Below are 12,359 nucleotides of genomic sequence, written 5' to 3' on the forward strand. Positions count from 1 at the left end.
ACTAAAATTGAACTTTTTGCCATCAAGGAAAATGCTATATCTGGCGCAAACCCAACACCTCTCATCACTCAGAGAACACCATCCCCACAGTGACGCATGGTGGTGGCAGCATCATGCTGTGTGGATGTTTTTAATCGGCAGGGACTGAGGAACTGGTCAGAATTGAAGGAATGATGGATGGCGCTAAATACAGGGGAATTCTTGAGGGAAACCTGTTTCAGTCTTCCAGAGATTTGAGACTGGGATGGTGGTTCACCTTCCAGCAGGACAATGACCCTAAGCATACTGCTAAAGCAACACTCGAGTGGTTTAAGGGGAAACATTTAATGTCTTAGAATGGCCTAGTCAAAGCCCAGACCTCAATCAAATTGAGTATTGTAGTACACCAGCAGAACCCATCCAACTTGGAGCTGGAGCAGTTTTGCCTTGAAGAATGGGAAAAAATCCCAGTGGCTTAGGGGGGGGGATATTTATGCACGCTCAAGTTCAGTTTTTCTTGTCTCATTTCTTATGTTACACAAAAATATTTGCCATCTTCAAAGTGGTAGGCATGTTGTGTAAAATGATCCAAACACACAAAAAATATCTATTTTAATTCCATGTTTTAAGGCAACAAAATAGGAAAAATGCCAAGGGGGGTGAATACTTTCACAAGCCACTGTACCAACAGGGGGAAAATGTGTCTGAATCAGTGTTTCAGATACCTACTGAAGAAGTTCTGGCACTGGAATTATGTGACAGAAAAGTGAGTGCCCTTTAGAAAATACAGTCCGCATAGGAATCTGGTGTGCACTTAGCAGACTCTACATCAGTTTCTTACATATTGGTTTTTGATACATAGCAGCAAGCTTATTTCAAATAAATTCATACATACAGGACTGCCAACAGTTCCATTATCAAAATATGTCTTCATCAAAATACACAGAGGTTGAAGTCTAGTCTGTGCGGTTTTGAATGGGCTGTCAGAGGATATCATATTGCTGCATCGACCATTAATTAATCAGCACACAGATCTCTTAAAACTGACACTTAAATGGGTGAATAGACAATGTAAAATATGTAACAACCACATTTATAATATGGTATGTTGAGTCAAAATAACTTTTATCAAACATTTGAATAAAGCAGATGCTGTGTTTTTGAACTATGTTCAAGTGACTTTACATTACCTTGGAAAAAAGGATTAATTGTATGTTTTGGTCACAATCATTATTTTAATGCAAATGCTTGCACTTGCGAACAAGTACCTGCACTGGTATCAGTCAGTGGTAAATGAGAGCCACCCCAGAGTTTAGTTCAATAGCTCCATCTGTTGATGGGATGTGTTCATGACAAAACAACCCCTGGGTATTTTTATTTTGTTGCCGTAGGCTATCAATTTCACATTCTGTTTCCACTACAAGACCATGGTACTTGCCTATGGAGCAGCAAGAGGAACTGCCCCTCCCTACCAGGCTATGCTCAAACCCAACACCCCAACCCGAGTACTCCATTCTGCCACCTCTGGTCTCTTGGTCCTCCCACCCCTCCTTGCGGGGCAGCTCCCGCTCAGCCCAATCAAAGCTCTTCTCCATCCTGGCACCACAATGATGGAACCACATCCTGAACAGTTCTGCCAACAAGAAATTCTGCTCCCAGACATTGATACAAAGCAACAAAACAACTTCAATGACGGTGAAGACATAGGAAAATCTTGGGGTTAAGTGCATTAAAATCTTCCTAGAATTTGGACGTACATAGTGTTGGACATGCCAACATTCTCAGAAAAAATAAATATCTTATTTGAATGAAAACACACTGCTATTGGAAATTTTAACATAGTTTAGTTAAAGCATCAGTGTATGTGATCTAACTGCTAAATTGAATGTTTGATCAAAATGTATACACATATAATGTCTAGGGACATAAAATACTATTTGTGGAATGTCCCAGTTGATTCCATACCTTTCCAGTAACAACTCATTCTGATCCCCTTTCATTTCTTTCTGAAACGTTCACACAAGAGACAATCGTAATGTCCATTTTCATCTGCACGACTGAATAATAGGCTACTATATCAATCTCTGAAATACAACTTGAAGAGATTCAAGACATTGGCAAAAAGTTTTGAAGAATATGGAAACACGGTAGTACATTTCTTGGAATGATTTCCGTCCCTTGGCTATGAGCCACTGTCACATGTCTCCTACACAGGCATTGGGTGGAAGTAAAACACCTGCTGTACATAGTGCTCCTTTCCAAAGATCAGTAGTACTGATTTTATGTAGCTGCTGTAGACAAGGTACTCTTTCCGGAGAGATGACGAACTCTCCCTTCTGCAGCTCCACGTTAACCTGTCCCCCTCCGAACAGAACCAGGGTGTACACTGACACCATGTCTCTGATGAACACATGGCTCGTCTTCACCTTCTCATGGTACACCATGTAGGGGCTGTCATAGTGGCCCCGGAAACCACCACTTAACCAATAAACTAAAGCAAAACAAAAAAATAGCTTGTGTGGTTGTTTTGGATTCACTTTTTAGTTACTGTAAAATAGTATTGGTTATGTCTCTGTAGTTTATTCTCACTGTGCGAAAGTTGTAACGTGTAGTTGATGACGGAGGAGGTGTGTACGTGGACACAGCCATCATTCTTGGTAATGTAGCGCAGCTCGTCTTCATCTTCACTGCGCCTTTACTGGTCTGTTTGAACTTCTCATGAGGAGACCTCACCTAGCACAGTAATCAATGGCTTAGCTAAGGTACATATACTGAGCAAAAATATAAAACGCAACATGTAAAAAGTGTTGGTCCCATGTTTCATGAGCGGAAATTAAAGATCCCAGAAATGTTCCATATGCACAAAAAACGTATTTCTCTCAACGTTGTGAACAGGGTGCCCCATGGCCCATGCCTGGAAGCTGAAAATGTCCCAGTTCTTCTATGGCCTGCATACTCAGACAAGTCACCAATTGAGCATGTTTGGGATGCTCTGGAGCTGTTTCTAGCTAAAGCTTAATGTTAATTTCTCTACCATAAGCCGCCTCCAACGCTTGTTCCAGTTCCTTACAACCGCAGACCACATGTAACCACACCTATCCAGCAACCCGAACAGCTGAAATAAACTGTGGGTTTGCAAAATAATTTCTGCCATTGAAACTACAGTTCGGCGTCGTAACAAACTTCAGTGGGAAAATGCTCAACTTCGATGGCCCCTGGCACGCTGGGGAAGTGTGTTCTTCACAGATTAATCCCAGTTTCAACTGTACAGGGCAGATGGCTGAGAGTATATGTATGGTGTCGTGTGGGCAAGCGGTTTGCTGATGGGAAAATGTCCCAGTTCTTCTATGGCCTGCATACAACATTCCTTGTTCCAGTTCTCGCCAATATCCAGCAACTTCGCAAAGCCATTGAAAAGGAGTGGGACAACATTCCACAGGCCAGAGTCAACAGCCTGATCAACTATGCAAAGGAGATGTGTCGCGCTGCATGAGGCAAATGTTGGTCACACCAGATACTGACTGGTTTTCTGATCCATGCCCCTACTTTTTGTTTAAGGTATATGTGACCAACAGATGCATATCTGTATTCCCAGTCATGTGAAATGCATAGATTAGGGCCTAATTTCCTATGAACTGTAACTTTGAAATTTTTGCATGTTGCGTTTATAATTTTTGTTCAGTGTACATTATACAAGTACTGAGCTGTTGATCATGCTGGATGGGTAAAGGCTCATCTGAACTAAATTGGGATAAAGGGCCGCACAGAGCAACCTTATGTTGTCAGAGTTGAGGTTGGCCTGTGGAGAGAAAGAGTGAAATGATTAACTTGCATGATTTATGAAAAGATTTTATGTGACAAGGCAGCATTTAAATGAATCATTTGCAGCTCAGGAACGAGTCGTTCTTTTTGAACTACTTTTTACTGACTCGAGTCACGATTCCTTTTTCTGAGTGACACATTCATTTTAGTTGTTCATTTAACCTACTGGCTGCAATGAATCCTACAGCAGGATTAATATGCGCTCCCCCGGCTAAGCTGCTCCGGAGACCACCGACTGTCTATCTCGGCAAGCGGTACCAGTACACCAAGTCTGGAACTAACAGGACCCTGAACAGCTTCTACCCCCAAGCCACAATACTACTAATCAAATGTCTAACCGGACGACCTGCATTGACCCTTTTTATGAACTAACTCTCTTACACGGACTCTATTCTATGCACATACACACTGCAACACACACATAACATAACATGTGCACATATGCGTACTGACACCACACAGGCTGCTGCTACAGCTCAGTCTATTATCTATTTAGTTGTCTAGTCACTTTACCCCTACTGATATGTACATAGCTACCTCGTACCCCTGCATTATTGTTAGTCACTGTGTACTTATTCCTCGTTTTACTATTTATATATTTTTTTGTCTTTAACTCTGCATTATTGGAAAAGGACCCGTAAGTAAGCATTTCACTGTTGTTTACGAAGCATATGACAAATAAAATTGGATTTGTTTTTACATGTGCGCGCAGGAAAATAGATCACGCTCCAGGCAGAATAGAGAAGACCAATACATGTTTTGATAATTGATGGCATGGTTCAAGAACGAAATTGCAATGAATTTATTATTGAATGTTATCAATGAACTCAGCTTTGCAGAAACCAAAACATACACAGCCTGCCTCTGATCAAAAAACGTGAACTTGGGGGCTGCTGCAGTTTGCGAATGATGTTGTGCAGAAGTCAAGCAATGGCATTCTGCCATTGAGTTGTTCACAATCTAGTCCGGTTGCGGCAGCAACTAGACCTTGTTTCAAAGGTATACATGATGTTATTTGTATGCCTAGCAATCAAAATTGTACATTGCTTGAAGCACACTTTTACAAGTCTCAGTCACAAATGACAGCTCCTATAAGCCCCTACGGTGAACGAGAGGCTTGAAGTCTAATTATTTTGTTTATTATTCATTGTTCGCTGGTAGTGTCCTGCGCGCTATGGGCATTACAGAATCCAATGAACTAAATGAGTCTAAAGATTTGTTTGTTTGACTGAACGAGTTGAAAAGATCCAAGTCAGTAAAAAGAACCCAACTTCCTATCACTAATTTCTATCATGGATATATCTTAGGTACTGTAGAATTCTGATTGAAACATAAGTGTGTGTGTGTGTTCTACCTCGCAGCCCCTTGCCTCCAGGACACCCTCAGTCCATTTGGCAGCCATTCTCTCCATGACTCTGGCCCTCCGTCCCTCCTTGACAAAGCCAATGTCAGACAGCAGCTCCGTAAACTGCCTCTTCAGACTGGTTATCTCCTGCAAACCACAAAGCACATCTCAGACTCTTGCAAGTACCGTACAATACAACACTGCAATAATGCCACCTGTCAGGAAAGATGCCACAGAACAGTATCTGACCTGTAAGGCCCTGCCAGGCAGGAAGTTCTCTCAGCAGTACTGAAACCAAGCCTGGTTCACATTCTTGGCTGCACCACACCAGCCGTGTGCAACAGCAACACATTACATTAGACAGTCACATGTCCACAGCAGATCATCTGTATTCTACCCGGTGTTTTAGTTGGTTCTACATATTGCATTGCCACTCAGAACATGTACATCGGTGTCTCAAGGCAAATGCAATTTTTCATAGCTGGTTCAGGTATCATTTCAGTATTTCTGGCATTAGTGTTATAGTGCTAATGTGTGTTAATATTCGTGACATGGCTAGGGGATAAACAGTAGAGAGAGGTTCAGGTCTGCCCAGTGTGCCTCGCCCCAGTGTGTCAAGTACAGTACCTTGTATCCCTGCAGCAGGGCCAGATGGTCACTGTTAGCCAGGGCGTAACTCAGCTTATTCTCATTGGCCTCCTCCCTCTTATCCCAAGGAGACACCTGGCCACAGCAAGAAAACACTGCAGGAGAGGAGAAAAAGAAGAAGATAAAAAAACAAGAGAGTGAAACTTGTGACCGTCTGTGTGAAAATGGAAAGCCTCACGGGAGTTCACATTTCTACTCATTCCAATTCAACCCAAAGGCTCTGATAGACTGCCATTAGTAAACTCAGGCAAACAGTAGTACAAAGTGCCAGGCTGGCAGCGTCTGTGAGGGCAGGGTCCAGGCAGCGGGAGATGGCACCAAACAGCATGAGTTTGCTAACGGACGTCCATGGGCAGACAGGCCAGGTGGGAGTTCAGAGGGGTGAGCTTCTCGTCGGCCGTCAGAGCCCCCAGGTCTTGCAGACATTGCTGGGCTGCGTCCAGACTGCCCATGGCTAGGGGCATCCTCCGAGAGAACAGACTCCAACAGCCGCTCCACAAACACACGCACGGTCTTAATCCTGAGAGAGAGAAGGAAAGTGGGGATAGAGAGAGAGGTGGAGAAAGGGGGCAGTGTTGGGAAATTTCAAAGTGAAAATATGTTTTGAATTGGTGACAACATGTCATGAGTATCTACATTGAAAATCCAGGGAAGGTTCAAACGAATGTCAGTGGTTAAATAGAGAGACAGTGCCTGGTACATGAGTAAATAACACAAATTGGTCACTTAAGAGCACCATTGGCACAGTGCTGTAGTTAGGTGACATTAGAAATGATTTAACTATTATTTAACCAGGTAAGTTGACTGAAAACATATTCTCATGTACAGCAACAACAGGGGATGATTAGGTGGCAATGATGGTATGAGGGCCAGATTGGGAATTTAGACAGGCCATCGGGGTTAACACCCCTACTTTTACAATAACTGGCATGGGTGACCACAAAGAGTCACGATACCCGTTTAACATCCCACCCGAAAGACAAAACTCTACACAGAGCAATGTTCCCAATCATTGCCCTGAGGCATTGGGATATTTTTTTAGACCACAGGAAAGAGTACCTCCTACTGGCCCTCCAACACCACTTCCAGCAGCATCTGGTCTCCCATCCAGGACCAAGCCTGCTAAGTTTCAGAAGTCAGCCAGCAGTGGGATGCAGGGTGGTATGCTGCTGGCAAAGGATTTTGACTAAGTTGTTTAAGTTGACAATTATTTACTGGAAGACTGGAATTGGTCAGTAGCGCAGTCCTCAGTAGAAAAGGAGCGGACTTTGGTGAGAGCAACAGTCAAATTTTCAGTGTCAATGGTGTATAAAATTCCTTCATAGTGAATCCCGGCCTTCGAGATTAGGCAAATTTTACTCCCGATGTAGGGAGAGTCCTGTAATGGTCTGCTTGCCTGAGGCAGAGCTGCTCCGAGGGGACTCTCTAGATCTCTGGCAGCTCTGTTCAGCCAGCTGGTGTTGGAAGCAGTGGATGGTGAAGAAGTAGACCCCCGAGGCCAAATGGCCTGCTCACCCCCTCCTCTGCAGGGCATTGGCATGGGTCACTCACGACTCCTCCAGGCTCCCCAAGCTCTTCGAAGCGTTGTAACTGAGGGGAAAGACAGCGAAATAAAACTCACATGCCGTCTAGCTCAGTGTGTATTATAAGCAGCCAAATATGCACGCTATCAATGAATTGGTTCACTCCTTATAACAGGTTAGTATAGAAAATATATGAGTTGTACACATTAACATAGTTTGCACTTATCGAATGTGCTCTCATCAGAACTTGACAGTTATGTAAACCAGTTGAAAGTATTGAAACACGGCCTCTGTCTGCAGAGACATCCGAGGGTTTAGAGGTCCGGGATTACAGTACTTTTCTCCTTTATCTTCCCCGAGTCGACCACATAGACCATGTCATTGATAGTGAAGGAGGTCTCTGCGAAGTTGGTGGTGATGATGATCTTGGTGACCAGCTGAACACAGCCTGCTGCTCCTCATCAAACAGGGGCGATTGGACCTCCCGAGTGATGCAGGGGTTTAAGCGTCACTACAAACCCGGGTTCGATCCCAGGCTGTGTCACAGCCGGCCGTGACCGGGAGACCCATGAGGCAGCGCACAATTGGCCCAGCGTCGTCTGGGTTAGAGGAGGGTTTGACTGACAGGGATTTCCTTGTCCCCTCAAGCTCTAGTGACTCCTCGCGGCGGGCCGGGCGCCTACAAACTGACTTCGGTCGCCAGCTGGACGGTCATTCCACCGACACATTGGTGCAGCTGGTTTCTGGGTTAAGTGAGCAGTGTGTCAAGAAGCAGTGCGGCTTGGCAGTGTCGTGTTTCGGAGGACGCATGACTCTCGACCTTCACCTCACCCGAGTCCGTAGGGGAGTTGCAGAGATGGGCCAAGACTAACTACTAATTGGATATCACGAAATTGGGGAGTAGAAGTACAAAAAAATACTATAATAAATAAATACAAAAAAATGTAAAGAAAAGAAAAAGATAGTGATTAGTAGAGCTGGTACATCACACACCTGACACACAATCACACGCACTTTACTACACACACACAACTATATCCACAACAAACATAACCCATCTACAGCTGTACCAGAACACACACACCTGTATAAAAACTCAACCCATCACAACCACATATTTATGAAAAACTCCACAACTCATAATTCTAGCAATCCTGCAAATTCATCCAGTACAGTGCTCCCTGTATTTCCCTACCTGGCTCTGTTACGGTTGTTGAACATCCTGTTGGTCTGGAGCTGCTCATAGAGCGTTTTAATCTCAGCCAGGCCCACCAGCACCTACATACACCAAGATGCTTGAAGGATGTGGATGGTGTGTGGTGGGGTAGATGGTGTGCATCGGTACCTGGTACGTGGATGGTGTGTGGTGGGGTAGATAGTGTGCATCGGTACCTGGTATGTGGATGGTGTGTGGTGGGGTAGATGGTGTGCATCGGTACCTGGTATGTGGATGGTGTGTGGTGGGGTAGATAGTGTGCATCGGTACCTGGTATGTGGATGGTGTGTGATGGGGTAGATAGTGTGCATCGGTACATGGTATGTGGATGGTGTGTGGTGGGGTAGATAGTGTGCATCGGTACCTGGTATGTGGATGGTGTGTGGTGGGGTAGATAGTGTGCATCAGTACCTGGTATGTGGATGGTGTTGCAGTTGTTGTAGTACAGGGAGAAGCTGTCAGCTTTCATCAGGATGAACTTCAGTTCTGGGCTCTGGACCATCAGATCCTTCTCCACCAGCAGGAGGAAGTCACTGAGGGAGAGGGATGGAGAGAGAAATCAAGATGAAACAACTGGCACAATAGTGAATGAGTCTATATGCTGTTGGCTTACAAGGGGCGCTTATGCATACTCATAAAGGAGGCACTCGGGCACCTCATCCACTATGATACGAGAGATCCCTGTGAGGTCTGCGTCCCCTCCAGCCTCCTCAGCAGCATTCCTGTGGTGCATTACAGCAGCCTGGTAGAGGGAGGAAGGAAGGAAGTGGGAGGCATAGAGTGAGTGAGTGAGTGAGTGAGTGAGTGAGTGAGTGAGTGAGTGAGTGAGTGAGTGAGTGAGTGAGTGAGTGAGTGAGTGAGTGAGAGAGAGAGAGAGAGAGTACAAGCTTAATTGAAGTTCAACAACAGCTTTAACTGGAATGCCAGGTTATGTGAGCGTTTGAACAACATTTGAGTTCCACTGACCCCGATGGTCTCAAGACGGATCTGGTAGCCCCTGAGTTACCGAGGCGTTCTATACCGCTCCTGTGCCACCCTGTCGGCCACAGAGATGGCAAAGATACAGCAGGGCTGGGTGCAGATGATGCTAGCCACCTGGTCGGCAGGCCCACTCAGAGACGCATCCAAAGTGAACTAACGGATCTGGGTGGTCTTACCACACATGTAGAAGACCAACACAAAGACATCAGATCTTAACACCAAGTTAACATCAAACTTAGAACACTGCAGCATGCAACACATCTAATACCATCATTTCACATCAGCAGGTCCTTTTCATTCCAGTCAGCCAGCTTGAGTCTCTGCTGCACCATGGAGGTGAAATGCCTGGATGACTGGCAGAGAGAGGAACAGTAACAGGGGATTAGGTGGAGCAAACAGACATTCCAATATCATCACTAGGGACATGACCACTTATGATTTTAGCTGTAAGGTTTACAGGCATGACTACCGGTAGTATTGGACAGGACTGATAAATCGCAATTCCCCCATAACACCAATAGATGGCGCTAAATAGCATGACAGGCTGTTTACATTTCTCTCTTGTTCTGTAGTCAGCCTTAGTGTTGTACTGTAGTCAGCCTTAGTGTTGTTCTGTAGTCAGCCTTAGTGTTGTTCTGTAGTCAGCCTTAGTGTTGTTCTGTAGTCAGCCTTAGTGTTGTACTGTAGTCAGCCTTAGTGTTGTACTGTAGTCAGCCTTAGTGTTGTACTGTAGTCAGCCTTAGTGTTGTACTGTAGTCAGCCTTAGTGTTTTTTCAGGTTGACTAAGTCTCTCAGCTGCATGGGAAAATGTGTCGAATTGCAGGAAATTTGCTTAAAACGACAAAAACGTCTCTCATCTACATGGAGAAATTATATTAATTAGAGAAAATTGGCCCTGCTACGCCCCCACCACCTAAACTTTTTACCCCTTTTTCTCCCCAATTGGTAGTTTGTCTTGTCCCATCGCTGCAACTCGCATACGGACTCGAGAGGTGAAGGTCGAGAGCCATGCATCCTCCAAAACACGACCCTGCCAAAATGCACTGCTTCTTGACACACTGCTTGCTTAACTCACCAATGTGTCGGAGGAAACATCGTCCAACTGGCGACCATATCATCGTGCATGCGCCCGGCCCACCACAGGAGTCGCTAGAGTGCGATGAGTCAAGGACATCCCGGCCAGCCGGACCCTCCACTAACTCGGATGACGCTGGGCCAATTGTGCATCGCCTCATATCTCTCCCATTCGCGGCCTGCTGCGACACAGCCCGGGTTCGAATCCAGATCTGTAGTGACGCCTCTGCAGTGCCTTAGACCGCTGCGCCACTCGGAAGGCCCTAAGACCCTTTTTTGATCCAGAAAAAACCCTGGTAGTAACAGCCCAGAATGAAGTACACTCTCTACTCTACCTGTTTTCTCCTGAACTCTCGACACAGTTTGGTGTTCTCTTGCTGATGGCCATGTCTTCTCTTCATGCCCTTTCACCATTTTTTCCCTCCGGTTGACATACAATGCCTTCGGAAAGTATTCAGACCCCTTGACTCTTTCCACATTTTGTTATGTTTCAGCCTTACTCTAAAATTGATAAAAATGCTCAGCAATCTACATACAATACCCCATAATGACAAAGCGAAAACAGGTTTTTAGACATTTTTGTTAATTTATAAAAACATAAAATAACAGAAATACCTTATTTACATAAGTATTCAGACCCTTTGCTACTCGAAATTGAGCTCAGGTGCATCCTGTTTCCATTGATCATCCTTGAGATGTTTCTACAACTTGATTGGAGTCCACCAGTGGTAAATTCAATTGATTGGACATGAGTTGGAAAGTCACACACCTGTCTATATAAGGTGCTCCAGCTCATACTCTGTAAAGCTGAATTCAGGCTGGCTCGCACTGGGTCTTGGGGGCCCGAGGCGTTCCCCTTGGTGGGCATCTGGTGCTTATACTTGCACTTGGTTCCAAACCTGCAGCCGGCAGATGTCCCGAAAGTGAATGGGGGCCGCCGGTGATAGTGCAGGAGGTCTGGGTCCAGAGTGATGGTCCACATGCTGTTGGCAATACGCTCGGTGAAGCGGTTGCCGTAGATGGCGGTGAGGGCCAGAGACTCCTGCTGATACCTGCAGAACTTTCCTATGGCAAACAGTCCTATGACTGGCTTGGGTGTGGGCCACCGTTTGTCCTCTGAGTCAGGATCATAGACAGGGCTCTCCACAGGCTCATTAGGTTCCAGAACTGCACTTCCTCCTGGTAATCCAGCTAGTCATACTCTTAATATATATAAATATATAATATATATATAATATATAATATATATATATATACTCTTCCTCTTCATCATACTCCTCTGCTTCTTCACTGAGAAAGAACAGGTGGGTTAAGATTATGTGATGTTATTAGTCTGTTCCAGTCAAAAAGGTGAGTGACACCTGATACATCACAGTGCAACTACACAAACCTCTGCAGAGAAGAAAACAACAACCCCTGAATACCAACACATTTTCCAATTCTTCCAATATTATACAGAGACCCCAGTATTCTGAAGGCACTCCAGTATACAGGCTCTCTTCCTATGTTATGAGAACACCCACTCATAAGGCTCGTTGTTATAGTCCTAGGTCTGCAGCTCTCTCAACAGCCCCTTCACCTGCTCCTGGTTCTTATTGGTAATGAAGATCTTCTGCATAGGCAGCTTGCCCATCATCTCTGCCAATGCCCCTTCCGACTCTGCTAATCCGGGCCTGCACCACGGCCACCCCCTCCCATTCCTCTGCCTGAGGTGGGCCTATGGTGAGAGAAAGAGAAATGTGTTTATTATTCAGGTTTATTCCACAGTTCA

The 12,359-nt window shown here is 45.1% G+C and overlaps 1 pseudogene; it reads right to left on the minus strand.

Annotated features, from left to right (window-relative positions):
• Window positions 1–639: 639 nt before the first annotated feature.
• On the minus strand, window positions 640–12,224 carry LOC124038737 (annotated as a pseudogene).
• Window positions 12,225–12,359: the final 135 nt, after the last annotated feature.

This window comes from Oncorhynchus gorbuscha, linkage group LG06, assembly GCF_021184085.1.
Source record: "Oncorhynchus gorbuscha isolate QuinsamMale2020 ecotype Even-year linkage group LG06, OgorEven_v1.0, whole genome shotgun sequence".
Classification (NCBI taxonomy): Eukaryota; Metazoa; Chordata; class Actinopteri; order Salmoniformes; family Salmonidae; genus Oncorhynchus; species Oncorhynchus gorbuscha.